The sequence below is a fragment of the Prionailurus bengalensis genome, chromosome B3, assembly GCF_016509475.1.
Source record: "Prionailurus bengalensis isolate Pbe53 chromosome B3, Fcat_Pben_1.1_paternal_pri, whole genome shotgun sequence".
In the NCBI taxonomy this organism is placed as follows: Eukaryota; Metazoa; Chordata; class Mammalia; order Carnivora; family Felidae; genus Prionailurus; species Prionailurus bengalensis.
The window spans coordinates 60,361,929-60,377,004 of record NC_057355.1 but is presented as its reverse complement, the minus strand read 5'-3'; positions in this window follow the sequence as shown (position 1 = coordinate 60,377,004).

Sequence of the window (15,076 nt, the reverse complement as noted above, 5' to 3'; positions counted from 1 at the left end):
ACATCAGTTTATCTCAGTGGTTCTCCAGTGGAGAAATTCTGTCCCCTGAAGGACATGTAGCAATGTCTGGATACATTTTTGGTTGTCACAACTTGGGGTAGAGGCCGGGGATGCTGCCAAACAGCATCCTAGAGGAAACACAAATTTTAGCACCTACCAGTTTTTGTGCCATTCACATTCTGAACTTCCACACTGTTGCTTTATGTTTTTGCTAAATTAGTTCACTTTGATAGTTTTGGCCCATCTTTCCTACCTGGCTGGAATTCTTAAATCCTTGTTCTTTCACCCAAATGCTTTACGTTGCCATCTGGGGACTGCCTAAACTGTTTTCCAGGTCTTCATCCAAGACATTGCTAATAAGATGGTTCTAAGCATTAGGGCTTAAGTCAGACACCGATGGAGTATCAGTTGGAGTTTTCTTCCAGGTTAATGCTAAGTTATTAGGAAATACTCTTTAAGTATAGTTGTTCAACTAGCTGTGACTACATCTGATACTTCATCTGAGGAAATGGGATTAAGTGTTTAAAATTTTCCTTCACGGCCTAAAATCAAATCCAACTTTCATATTTGTATCTTTCCCACAACCTTGTTAAACATTTGACTAAAAACAGAATGTGCATGATGGTCCCTTGATCCCCCTTCTTGTAACCATCTTTTGTTGAGGCAGATTCAATGATGAATCACTGGATCAAAGAGTACAAAGTTTTTAAACCTCTTATTGTAACTTAGGCACTTAAATAATTATATTATTGCAACCAGAGAAGTCAGGACGAGATCTAACACGGATGCCTTTGAGTTACTTAGCAGCATTTTTTAAACATCATGTCCAATCCATTAGTAGTTTGCAAAATCAATTCAGAGAAATGTGACCAATATTTTTTTAAATAGAAAATATCACAATGTAGCACACATAAGGAGAGGAAGAATAATTTTATGTGTAACTGGGTCACGATGTAAACTGTGGGTCAGAGTCAAAAAGTTTGAAAGCAACTGGCCTAGATACTGATTGTATCTTATCTTTTCCTGAGGGACCTGACATTTTCATACCAGGAACTACGGAGCCTCCAAAGGAAGCTTCTCCACCCCATGTGTAACATCCAGTGGCCGTTCCACCCTGAAAGATCAGATACCCAAAAGAGGCAGTGAAGAGCACACAGAAGTGCTTACGTCACTTCCACAAGAGAGAACAGGACTGGGGGCAGCCTTTTCTGGGCTGCTGTCCACAGCTAGAAGCATACTTCTAAGGGCAGATCAATTCTCCCTTTACTCAGGCTGGGGTGGTTTGGGAAGGAAAGGGGAGGAGGAAGAAGGAAGATGCCTTCCTCTCCATGCCTAAGATTGCAGTGCACAGAGAAAACTTATTGTCCATTGGAGACTCAGGTTTTCTTTTTTATGCCACTTAACACCATTATGCATTTGGCTCACTGAAGGCCTTTTCATGTCAGGAAGACAGTGACTTCGGAGAACAAGAGGGAGGTCCTTCAAGGGAGCAGGAAAAAAATTCAAAAACCGAAAGGATCAGGAAGAGGTTTAACAAAGCAGGAAATCAAGCAGAAGCAATTAGTAAAAACATGTCAACTCCCACAAGGCCTTCTTGCCTTGGCCATTGGCCCACCAGAGTTAATGACTTGAGCAAGAGGAGAGGAAGCCTTGGTCACATGATTCCTGGTGCTTGACTAATATAAAGACAAGGAAGGATCAAAATATACCCCCATGTATTATCATCCTGAAAATGTGTGGGGGCAGATGGGCAGTCATCTGCCTATTATGAGTTCTGAAGCTCCTGCCACCTGAGACCAAAACCTGAGGCAGCCCTACTCTCACAGACGACTCCATCTCTCCACTTGGGTCTTAGCTCAGAGGTACCTGCTGCACAGGGGCTTTCTTCAGCCACTGAATGTGATGCCCCACCTCCCACCCTATTGCTCACCATCACAACACCCTTTTTTTTTTTTAATTTTGTTTTTAACGTTTATTTATTTTTGAGACGGAGAGAGACACAGCATGAACGGGGGAGAGGCAGAGAGAGAGGGAAACACAGAATCGGAAGCAGGCTCCAGGCTCTGAGCCATCAGCCCAGAGCCTGACGCGGGGCTCGAACTCGCGGACCGCGAGATCGTGACCTGAGCCGAAGTCGGACGCTCAACCGACTGAGCCACCCAGGCGCCCCACACAACACCCTTTTTATTCTCTGCTGGGCACTTAATAGTATCTGGGATTATTTCCATGGAAGTAGAGACCTTGGCCATCTTCTCACTCCTGGATCCCCCACACCTAGGATGGAGCATGGTTCCTAATTGCTGCTGATAATGGTCGCTAATGTTCACTGAATACCTACTACCTTCCAAGTACCATCCTAAGCATTTTATGTGTCTGAAATCATTTATGTTCTCACAACCATACTGTGATTGATGTGTTAATAGTGTTGCCCACATGCAGGAAGGTACAGGGTAGAGCTGCGGTTTGAACCCAGGTAGGTTGGCTCCAGAGCCTTCCCTCATAATCTTGAAGGTCTCCTGCCTTCCCTAGGGAATGCTCTGAGATGTTTGCTGGTACAATGTGGGCAGCATGGGTAAAGTACTAGGAGACTAGCCTCACAGGACAGCAGTGGGGCTGTGGCAGAAGAGAAGGAGAAAACCCTCTGTGGGCAGCAGGGCCAGGATGGGGAGTGGGGGCTTGACTCAAGGCCAAGATGCTGCTGTTTGATCCACTACTAATGGGTATACCTACCCACAGTGGGAGGATAAAATGGTATACCTTTCTGAGGGCAACTCATCAATATTTATTATAAGACAAAAGAGGGGTGCCAGGATGGCTCAGTCGGTTGAGCGTCCAACTTCAGCTCAGGTCATGACCTCACAGTTCGCAAATTCGAGTCCCACATCAGGCTCTGTGCTGATGGCTCAGAGCCTGAAGCCTGCTTCTGATTCTGTGTGTGTCTCTCTCTCTGTCCCTTCCCTGCTCACACTCTGTCTCTCTCTCTCAAAAATAAATAAACATTTAAAAGAAAAGAAAGCCTTAAAACATAAATACATTTGAGGCACAAATTCCTCTTCTGGGAATTTTTCCTAAGAAAAAAATCATTATGTACAAAAATGTAAACATAAGGATGTTCAGTGCAACCTAAATATCCTATAGTAAGTGTTGGATACATAAACTTTATTCCTCTGATGTCAACATAACAAACAAAAAGAACAAAGATGGGGCGCCTGGGTGGCGCAGTCGGTTAAGCGTCCGACTTCAGCCAGGTCACCATCTCGCGGTCCGTGAGTTCGAGCCCCGCGTCAGGCTCTGGGCTGATGGCTCAGAGCCTGGAGCCTGTTTCCGATTCTGTGTCTCCCTCTCTCTCTGCCCCTCCCCCATTCATGCTCTGTCTCTCTCTGTCCCCAAAAAAATAAATAAACGTTGAAAAAAAAAAAAAAAAGAACAAAGAATATGGGGAAATAATTCATGAGGTATTAAAAAGTAACATAAAAAGACTAAAACCCAGTATGTTACAGATTATCTGTAGGTGGTGATATTATGGGAAATTTTTCTTTCCTTTGAGTTTTTTGGTATTGTCACACTTTTGCTTTGAACATGTATTCCTTTTGTATCAAGGAAAAGTGTTACTTTGATTAGAGGCGGGTTTCTGAGCAGGAGTGGCACCATCAAAGCTGTAGTTGAGGATTAATCCAGCTATGGTATGTAGCACAGACAGAGGGAAAAAAGTCTAGGGAGGGAAGGGCAGTGAGACTCTGTCGCAATAACCCAGGTAAAAAAAAACTAAGAGGACCTAAACGAAAGTGTTGGCAAGAAGAAAAGAGGGACCGCCCTGTGTGTGCGAGGGACTGAAGCTCACGGTCATGTGGCAGGCTAATAAACACTTGAAATACCTTGACTTCCAGTGCTTCACAAAGCTAGTTTGGGTGAAGACTGGGGCAGGTTAAAACAATCCACAGCCAGCAACATCCTAGGCAGTCAGGCTACTGGCAAAGGACGGGAAAGCTCCAGACAGAGATGGTGAAGGGTAAATTATCCCAGGCACAGCCAGCAGTGAGAGCCAGCACCTGCCAGCAAATGTCAGGTGCACTTTGGCTCCTTCTCTTCTCCTGCTCTTGTCCCTGCACTTAGTCTAGCTTCTATGTCAGTGTCTTTTCTTTTCCCACTTCTCGTTATTGTCGGTTTGGGACTTTGATAAATACTTCATTCTTTTTCATTTCTTCCCTTTTAAAAAATGTAAAAGAATACATCTTTGTGAGAGCCCATGAAGATTCCTAAGCGATGAGATTACTGCAGAGTGTTTCTATGTTCCTTAGAATGTGCAAGAAGAAAAATATCTTATTATTTGAAGGTTCAAGTACAAATTTCTTCGTGAAATGTTCACTGTCCTCCACAATGTGGTCCCAACTTATCTATCCAATTTTATCTCACGGTAGCCTATAAACTTTGCTTCATGTTGTGGCCTCCAAACCTCTGGATGTAGGGATTGAGGAACGACCCCAATCTCTACATCCCCACTGTCTCGATTTTTCCAGTAAAACTCAACATCCACCTTCTCCACGAAATCCTCCCCAAGTATTTTGGAACATGGAGATATCCTAGCACCGGTAGCAATAATTTTATAGCTGGGTAATATTTACTAAGTGTCTATAAGCCCCAGGCTTTATATACATTGTGTCCTTCTATCCCTATAACTACCCAACAAGATGTTATTAACTCCATATTATAGGTGAGCTGACAGAGGATCAGTGAGATTAAGTTAACTAGGTAGGTGTCACCTAGAATAAGTGGCAAAATTGTCGTTCAAACATAGGCAGTTTGACTTCAGAGCCTAGATTTTAACCTCTGGCTTGTGGTGATGGTCTGGAGGTTTTCACTTTTTTTTTTTTCCCCCCTCATAAGTGAATATCCTGCTCTAGTCAAATGAATAAAGCTCCTAAGAGGAGCTGCTCTGGTGAAAGAGGTGGGGGAGGAGTCCCTCTGGCTTCTCTGTAGAGCCCTACCTGTCTAAAGAACACGGTGAAAACCACATATTCATCCCAACCTCCTCATCCTAAAATGTCAGCACGTGAGATCAGAACCGGTTTCAGGGCCCACCTGTGTCTCTCTCTTCTCTGCAATTTCTCAGACTCTGAACCCTTATTTGTCAGTTAATTATGTACCACTAAGTCCTTTCTTTGAAACATTATTTTCCTTTAATGATATCTACATGAGTAGCTGTGTTGTGTGATTGTTAACAGCTAGTACTCAGCAATTCAAATAGCTGCTGGCAAAGGAGAAGTGTTCCCAGAATGGCTACCCAGGTTAAATCATTAGGTCTTTTGCAGCAAATGTAACAAAGGATTAATATCCATAATATGTAAAAGTTGCTATAAATATTAAGAAGTCTTCAGAGAAATGCAAACTATAACAATAATGAGATCTTATCTTTAATCCATTCAAAAATATTTAAAAGAATAATAATAGTGTATCCTGTGAAGTTATATATGGAAGTGGACAGTCTCATACATTGATGGTGGGAATGTAAATTCATATAGACTTTTTGGAGGAAATTGATACTAAAGAGTAGAAGAAAATGCCATCCCCAAATATGCAACTTTGGTATAGAGATTATTTTGAGCTGAAGGCACTTGAGAAGCAGATATAAGAAAAGCTCTCAGCACTTTCCCTATTTGCTTAAAAGCAGGGCATAAATTTATAAATGTGTCCCTCCTGCCCTGTCTACCATAAAGGGCAGAAGTTCATCACCAGAGACAGCTCTAAACCCTCATCAGCCCAGAGATGGCACCAGAGAAATCTACATGAGAAACTATTAACTGGCCTTTCTCTTCCACTAGTTTCCCCCCTATGTTTACCCTCCTACAATCTGCTGCCCTAGTGACTCAAAATCCATTTCCTTTGTCTTGTCACTTCTCTGTAACATGTGCACGTGTAAGTGCAATGCACATGTTAATATACTTTTGTTTGTTTTCTGTTTCTTTTATCAGTCTAATTATAGGTCCTCAGCCAATGAGCCTAATTGGTAGAAGGAAAAAAAGTTAAGTTTTCCCTCTCCTACAAGATCAACCCAAAACTTAAAGTGGCTATTGTCTTTGATCTAACAGCTCTTCTAGAAATCTTTCATATAGGGGTGTCTGGGTGGCTCCATTGGTTGAGCATCTGCCCCTTGATTTCAGCTCAGGTCATGATCCCACATTTCGTGAGATCAAGCCCTGTGTTGGGCTCGGGCTGACAACACGGAGTCTTCTTGGGATTCTCTCTCTCTGCCCCTCCTCCATCTGCATGTGTGCTCTCTCTCTGTCTCTCTTTCAAAATAAATAAATAAACTTAAAAAAAAATCTTTCATGTAAAACATACTGGCACACATATGCCAAGTTACATCAGCAGGCATGTTGATTGCAGCATTATTCATAAGAACAAAACACTGGAAACAATCTAAATGTCCACGAATAAGTCATGGTAACAAATTAAACAAATCAATAAATTTATTAAATAAATTGCATTTATATGCTGTGAATGGAAAATTATAATTTGTTTGAAATTTTTGATTGACCAATATGCACTGACATGCAAAGATTTCCAAGATATACGAATAAGTTTTTAAGAAAGCAAGTCATTGGATAATATGTATCATATAATCTCACTAGAATAAAACAAAGAATTCTATATAATCTAGTATGATTTGGAAGCAGTTAGCCACATTGTTAACAGTTCTCTCCTGTGAGGAAGGAGCAGGATTGGGAGTACATAGGGGGGACTTGGCCTTTTTTTTTTTTTTTTTAATTCTAATATCTGAACATTCTTCAACAAGTGTATATTTTTTGTGTATTGTTTTATTAAAGTGTACTTTAAAAAAAGATAATATAACATTTAGGCTTAGGTTGGGGATAACTGAGGGGAAAAAATACCCTAGACTCTGGCACAAAAACACCTTGGAATCTAGCATACAAACAAGTGTCTTGAGACTTCTGTATTAAACTCTGGCTTGTGTTAAAATACCATGTGTGTCTATAATCTTTAGTAGTTTCTGTGATATATAATTTTGGACACAATTTTAAGAAGTACATAATCCATGTTTGGTGTCCTCTCCCAGCAGGCCCTGAGTGTCTGCCAGACTGGAGTGTTGTTTTCACTAAGGGGACCCAAAGAGGAGCCTGAGCTAAGAGGGGAGCAGCAGCAGCAGCTCTCCAAGGGGAGCCGAGAGCCACAGGAGAAGCCAGGCCAGGAGAAAGGTCTAGGATCTAAGAGGTGGTCCTCCCACAGCTGCAGGATTAGCCAAGAAATGGCTTCCCAGGCACCAAGGGCCTCTGGTGGTAAAGGTCAAGGTCTTTCTGGGCTTCCTCAGACTTCCCAAGCCCATTCTAGTCACAAGATGTTAAAGAAAAGATTGTCTACGGTGTCAGGGTTAAGCTGAATCCCTTCATAAGAAAATGAATGGTTCTACGATTTGTGTCCCACTGTCCAAATGAAGGTGGGGAAATGGGAGGAAGGAGCCAGATAACAAAATGAACTATTCAATTTAGGTTCTCCTGTCTCTTCCATTCATCCACCACCCCCCCTCCCCGACCTTCTCCAAATGTCTCTCCTCTCTTAATTCAGCACCTCTGAAAAGTCAGATTCCCAGTACTCACTCTGATCCATCTCCCTCCTTCTTCTGTCTTCCAAGGCCCTCCGACTAATCAGTATTCAGATTCCAGATCTAATTGCATCTCTGAGCATTTACAGACATCCTCCTAGAATCTTTTCTCCCATCCTGAGTCGGTAGGGTGGGGCTGCCGTTTCCTCCTCCTCCTAGGACTCCTCCTGCTCTTAATTTCCCCGTTGTTCCGGGTGCATCTTCACATAAGGAAGAGCTTCTGCCCTAAGCCTTTTTAAAAATTGCTGAGGGATTTGTTTCTGTGGCCTCCTTTTTAAGCTGAGAAGACTCAAGTGATATGAAAGGCAAAGTTTGGTTTGGATCTGTTCCTTTGCACCTCTGTCACTTCAAGTCTTGGGACCCAATTCACTCTAAGCCCACTCAGTCTGGTGTCAGGCACTGCCAGATAGTCAGTGTCCAGATGGGGATGGGTAAGGAACAGAGCTGCCTGCAGAAAGGTCATTCACCAATGGTCACGAAAACGGGTTTGAACAGTCCATTAGGACCCAGAGAACTTCACATCTTAAAAAACGAAGCATGTTGACATGGTGAACTACTACAATGCCATTGATTAAAACTGAAGTTGATGAAGTTTCCAGTGACAAAGGGAAATGCCTGTAATACAGTGTTAACTGCGGGGGAGAGGGCAGGGTTGGAAAGGAGGGTAGAAAAACAGAGCAGCTTATCTCAATGGTGTAAAAAATGTTATTTATACAGATAGAACCATTTTTATATTTGTTTATTATTTTTTAATGTTTATTTTTGAGAGAGAGAGAGAAAGAGAGACAGCGAGCGCAAGTGGGGGAGGGGCAGAGAGAGAGGGAGACACAGAATTCAAAGCGGGCTCCAGGCTCTGAACTCTCAGCACAGAGCCGGATGCAGGGCTTGAACCCACAAACCACAAGATCATGACCTGAACCAAAGTTGGATGCTTAACTACCCGAGCCACCCAGGTGCCCCGAGATGGACCCATTTTTAAAAGATGGAAGAAAATATAAACTGTGATGGTTCGAAAGCAGTGAGATCGTGAATGATTGTGATTTCCTTATTTATACTTTTCTGAATTTAAAAAAAAAAAACTTCATGGTTGGAGGATAAGATGTTTTTCATCAAAAGGAAAAAAACATTTTTAAGAGAAGGTGAGCAAAGGGGTAGGAGGACCATGACTAGAAATCTGGACAAGTATATTTTACCAGATTCACAGTGTAAAGAGAGAAGCATAAGTATTCAGTCACCACTCCTGAAGGAATAATTTGGTTTGGTGAAAGAATAGTGATGCAGAGAAAACATAAAGCTATTTACTCATTCACGGATCACTGTCAAAGGTATGTAAGAGGTGCCTAATTCCCTGGGTTAATCTGTATGATTCATCAAAAATTCCCACACCTACTGTAACCAAAGCTTTCTGTCACATCCTCTGCTTTTTTAAATGTGTTGAATGTGTTTAGGAAATGGTTCGCAATTGGATGCATCAAACGTGCTCATTACCAAGTGTTTACTGAATATCCCAGGGACTTTATTTTCTCAAAAAACCCCACAAAACTTTGGTTACTGGTGCAAGAATCTCTTGTATTAGAAATACATGCTCTTTTGAGGAAGGCAGAATTAAAAAAAAATTTGTGCGATAAAAGTCCTAATTCATATTGAAGCTATTTTGAAAATAGATTTTTTTAGTGGGGGAGGGTAGTATACAATTTGATAAATTCCCTTCCTGTTATTTTATCTATGCTGAAATGGGGTTTTTTCCATAGTAGTAATCACACTGTATATTGAAGACAGGATCTGTTTAAAGTGAGAATTTCCATAAAAAAACAGTTTGCCATCCTATTTGAAACTGTAGCTTTAACAATGCAATGACTTTGGCCTTACAAAAATAGGCTTTTACATCTCACGTTTTATTTACTTACTTACTTACTTACTTACTTACTTACTCATTCAGTCACTCACTCACTCACTTATTTGGGGGCTTAGATGAGAAGAGAGGTTTCTCCAAAAATAATCATAATATTACTGTCCAGGTTAACCAAACAAATTTCATTTGGTCAGCCTAAGAGTCTCATTATAACTGAGTGTCCCAGTTTTCACTGTTACTTTGATGCCTTCCCTCCTTCCCTTTACAAGTATTGAGTGACTGGAATACTGATGGCACCATATGGGAAGTTTTGAGGTACACAGAGGTTAGAAGATGGTCTTTAACCCAAAGGAGCTTAGAATCTATTGGAGAAGACTGGGGCGCCTGGGTGGCGCAGTCGGTTAAGCGTCCGACTTCAGCCAGGTCACGATCTCGCGGTCCGTGAGTTCGAGCCCCGCGTCAGGCTCTGGGCTGATGGCTCAGAGCCTGGAGCCTGTTTCCGATTCTGTGTCTCCCTCTCTCTCTGCCCCTGCCCCGTTCATGCTCTGTCTCTCTCTGTCCCAAAAATAAATAAACGTTGAAAAAAATTAAAAAAAAAAAAAAAGAATCTATTGGAGAAGACAAAACACACACACACAAATATCCTCTACAAAGGAAACTACTCTTTGTAGGCTCAAAACAGTGGAGATCTTCTAGGGAGGAGTTCTAGAAAGGCTTTGTGATCTGTGAACAGCCACAGACAGATGAAGGGATTTTAGGGAGAAAGATGATATGGGAAAGGGACTCCAGGCCAAAGTCACAGCATGAGCAAAAGGGGCAAGTGGGGAAAGCCAGAGCTTCTAAAACAGGCAGTGGAGTTGCCTGCTACAAACCAAACTCGCTTTGTAAAGCAATTGTTTTTAGTAAGGAAAAAACAAAAGAGAGGCTTGAGAGTTTCAAAATTGTAAATAACAAAGCTGTTTTCCTGCACTGCTTTAGAAAGTATAGTTTTATAGCTTCAAGAGATTAGTTTTAAAAACTAAACATCTCTGATCAAATTGAGCTTTTGATTTTTCCCTAGCTTTTTACATACCATCACCTACATCAGCTTCTTATACATGATTGTCATACCCACCTGGAATCTAGCTAAGCAGCTACATTGGGCAACTAATTTTTCAATTATGTTAGAATCAGTTGATTACGTTAACAATATTCATCATGATATTGCAAATTGTGTTCGTTGACTGATTATATATTATATTCTGTGTATAGATTTTTCCCTAAAAGGCAAATGCCCAATATAGTCAAGTTTTAAATTTGGTTTATGATCCTTTAGAATGTGAGAGTCACGCTGAATGAAGGAATGTGTCAAGATGTGCTAAGCTCCCCAAAGAGTCATTCATGACATGGAGAATTTGCCATAGCGTAGTCTAGCTCATTCTCACTCAGCCTTGTCATTGCTCCTGGCTTGATTAATCTCAGGGGGATTGAAAACATCATATATGACCTGAACTGATTAGGTTATACCCCTGCTTCCAACTCACCTATGGCTTGCATTGCTCCAGAGTCCAAAGTCTTAACATCCTTCACGTGTTCTGCTGCCACATTCTACCCTCACCACGTCTCCAACAGTATTGCCCCCAATTCTTCCTCTCATTTGCCTGCTGATCTTTTCTTGGCTTAACCAATTCTTCAATTCCCAAATTAAAGTTGCTCCTCGAGCCATGTCCTTCCTGGTCACACTTTATACCCCCTCTCTAGACCTCAGCTGAAATGTCACTTCACCACAGAAGCTTTTTCTAACTAACTGAGACCCCCTATTTACTCTCTTGGAACACTTACTTCTCCTTTTCAGCAGTCATCACACTTAAAATAATCACATGTATACTTTTTCTTCCCCTCTAGGCTCCCAGTCTCCGATGTGTCACTTGGATTATTCTATCTGAACACAGGCTGAGTCATCTGCAAAATAAAGCTCATTTTCTATGATATCTCAATCACAACAACACCAATCCTTCCCCTATGAAATCAGCTGGAAGTCAAGTAATTCCTGGGATCCAATCCCCAGAAGTACTAGGTCTCCTCCCCCCAGAAGTCCCCAGGGTTTCTTGCTTTCGTTCACAAATCGGCCCTCCTCTCTTGACAGCTGGTGCCTGGTTGGAGAATGGGAACTCAGCTGCAGGCTTTCAAGGATGGGTTGACTGGCTCTGCCAGGCTAGAGAATCTTGACCAACTCCACAAGCCAGGGAGAATTGCAGAGGCATTTAGCTATACGGCTGGAAGGGTGTGGTAGGAGGGGGTAATAAAATCAGCCACAACCACTGCCTGGTCAGCTCTGGAGACCCTCTGCTGTAGAGTCTTGGGTTCTCATCCAGACAGCCCCTTTCTGGTGGTGAGTTGCACCCATCTTGGCCCTGCCTACCTGTCTGACCTAGTCTGGACCACCCAGGCCATCAAACTTGTTTTAATGAATAAACATCCAAAGGGAAATCTCATGGTTGGTCTCCTAATACCTTTTTTCCCAGGATATTCCTCTGCCCCTTGAAAATGATGGAGTAAGGGGTACCTGGGTGGTTCAGTTGGTTAAGTGTCTGACTCTTGCTTTTGGCTCAGGTCAAAATCTCATGGTGTGTGAGTGCAAGCCCCACATTGGGCTCTGTGCTAATAGCACGAAGCCTGCTTGGAATTCTGTCTCTCCTTCTCTCTCTGCCCCTTCTCTGCCTGGGCGCTCTCTCTCTCTTTCAAAATAAATAAGAAAAGAAAAGAAAATGACAGAAGAAGAGTAATGGAGGAATTTTGCCTAAACATCTAAAACCTAGGGTGGAGGCAATGCCATTCTGCTACCAACAACAAGCCCTATGAGCTTGTCTGGCCAGAAATATTTTTGTTCTTTTTTAGATGTGTTAATCCTGTCAATTATGCTACAACCAGATTTAGTTACTTCTTCAGGCTGACCTTAATCTAATCTCCTCCACTTCTTTTTATTCTGACCCCACCCACCACTAGGCCAGTTCACTATCACCTCTCCTGGACCACTCCACTTCCGAACTGGCCTCCCTTTGCCTTGTTTTGAACCACATGACCCCTACACCACCCAATAGCTAGAGTAATCTTTCAGAAAAGCAAAGATTACCAGGTCAGATCCTTGCTTAAATTCTTTTGTACCTTCTTATTCCTCTTAGAGTAAGATCCAAAAGACATAAAACGGTCTTGCATGTTCCAACTCTGCTTTTCTTTTCCTCGTTCTCTCTCTACTGCAGCCATTCATTTAACAAATATTTGCCAAACATCTGTTGGAGGAAAAGGGCAGCCAATATGAGAGGGGTGAGGTTGGTGTGGGGAAGACTAGAGGGAGGGTCAGAGAAGAAGGAGGTGCCAAGCCCCACTGGCCATGTAAACTATGGTTAGGAGTTTGGGATTTCCTCTGAGGTTCCCTGCTTCCTTGGGTACATCTGTTTTCTCCCTGCCCAACACCTCACATGCATCTTCCTGGAATATTCTCCCCTCTTCTGTTCTCCTAGCCAACTATTCCTCTTTCTTCAGAACTCTAGCTTAAACATTCCTTTCTTCTGGATGACTTCCTTGATAATTACTCCCATGGTTTGCATGCATTTCATTTGTTCATCCACAAAGATTTATTGAGCACCTGTCACCTGCCAGGCACTGTTCTAGGCTCTGTGGAGACAATTAAACAGACTTCCATCAAATTAGAAATGTGCATTTGGGATGATATGACAGGAAATGTGGTTTACATGGTATACCCAGAATCTATCTTAGGGAATTCCCTTGGAGAGCAACTCAAAGTGACAGATAGCCATTTTTCAGAGCAACAGAGGTTCAGTGAGTGTCTCTGGGCTTTGGACTGAAAGAGATGCATCTTATGAAGACATAGTAGGCCTGAGAAAGTAGCAATTTTAAATTAATTACAGGCATTGATTTGGGACCTAGCTGCTTCAAATAAGCAGCACTATGAATTCCAAAGTTTACTTAGAAACAGTAGTGATTTTCCTAACTAAACCCAGGGAGGACATATGGTTGTTAATCCCAAGAGGAGACATATGTTTACTAGTGAAGAGTGTTTGTATCCAAGTCTGCATCCACTGGAGACTCAAGCAACAAATTGCTAGGAGCTGCTGCTATTTCCCAGGTGGAATTTTGTGACTCTAAGTAGTATCTGGAGTGACTCCTTTCAGGATGAGCCTCTAAACGTTTAGACAAAGAAAGTCTTTTATGGATTCATTCAACAAAAATTTTTATTGAGAGCTTCCATGAGCATGGCTCTCAACTAGATTCTGAAGGTGGAATAGTAAATAACAGACATAGTTCCTGTACTCACGGAGTTTATATTCTACCAAGGGAGACAGACATGTCATAACTAATTACTTAGCTCCAACTGACCAAGTAAAGACTGTTCTAAAACCATATTTCAAGAGGGCCTGGTCAGTTTGGGGAAGGGTGGATGGTGGGGACAGGAAGGCTCCTGTGGGGAAAGATCTTTGACTTTGTTTTATAACTTAACTGGAAATTCTAAGTGTGAGGAGATGATGCTGAATGGTAAGAAGTGTTGCTTGCAAAGGGAACAACCATATAAACACCCTGAGGTGGGAAGAAGCAGGTATGAGTCCCCTAATATTTCTGAGAGAAGGTCAGTGTGACTGAAGTACCTTGAGCTAAGGGGAACATAGTATGAAATGAAGGCCAGAGATTTTGTTTTGGGATTATGGCAATGGGAAACCATTAGGGTTTTAAGTAGGGTATTAAAATGTCATATTTGTGTTTAAAAAGATCTTTCTGACTTTAGGGTGGAGGTGCAATGGCAGAGGTGAGCAAAGTGGATCGGAGGAGACCCATTAGGAGACTGCTGATGTGATAGGAGAGAAATGATGGAGACCTGGACCAGGGCAGTGACATTAAAGATGTTCTCAGTGGAAGACACTAAAGGTGTTAGAAGGTAAAATTGACAGGCCACAATCAACAATAGCCAACTTATGGAATGAGTCCAAATGTCCAAATGTCCATTGACTGACAAGTGGAAAAAGAAAATGTGTGTATGTATACACACACACACATACTGAAACATTAGTTGGCAATCAAAAAGAATGAATCTTGCCATTTGCAACAACGATGATGAAACTAGAGTGTATCATGCTAAGCGAAATAAGTCAGTCTGAGAAAAATAAATATACAATTTCACTCATATGTGGAATTTAAGAAACGAAACAGATGAACATTGGAGAAGGGAAGGAAAAATAAGACGAAAAGAGAGAGGGAGAAAAACCATAAAAGACTCTTAAATATGTAGAACAAACAAAGGTTTGATGGGGGTGGAGAAAATGTGTGATGGGCGTTAAGGAGGGCACTTGTTGGGATGAGCACTGGGTATTATATGTAAATGATGAATCACTAAATTCTACTCCTGGATATCATTATTACACTGTATGTTAGCCAACTTGAATTTGAATAAAATTTAAAAATAAAATAAAATTGACAGGCTATGGTGATTGATTAGATTTGTGGAGTGAGGGAGAAGGAGATATGAGTCCAAAGGTTCTGGCTTCATGCTTCTGGGTAGGTAGTGGTGCTGTTTTTCAAATAGGAAACACTGGATGAGGATCAAGTTTGCAGGG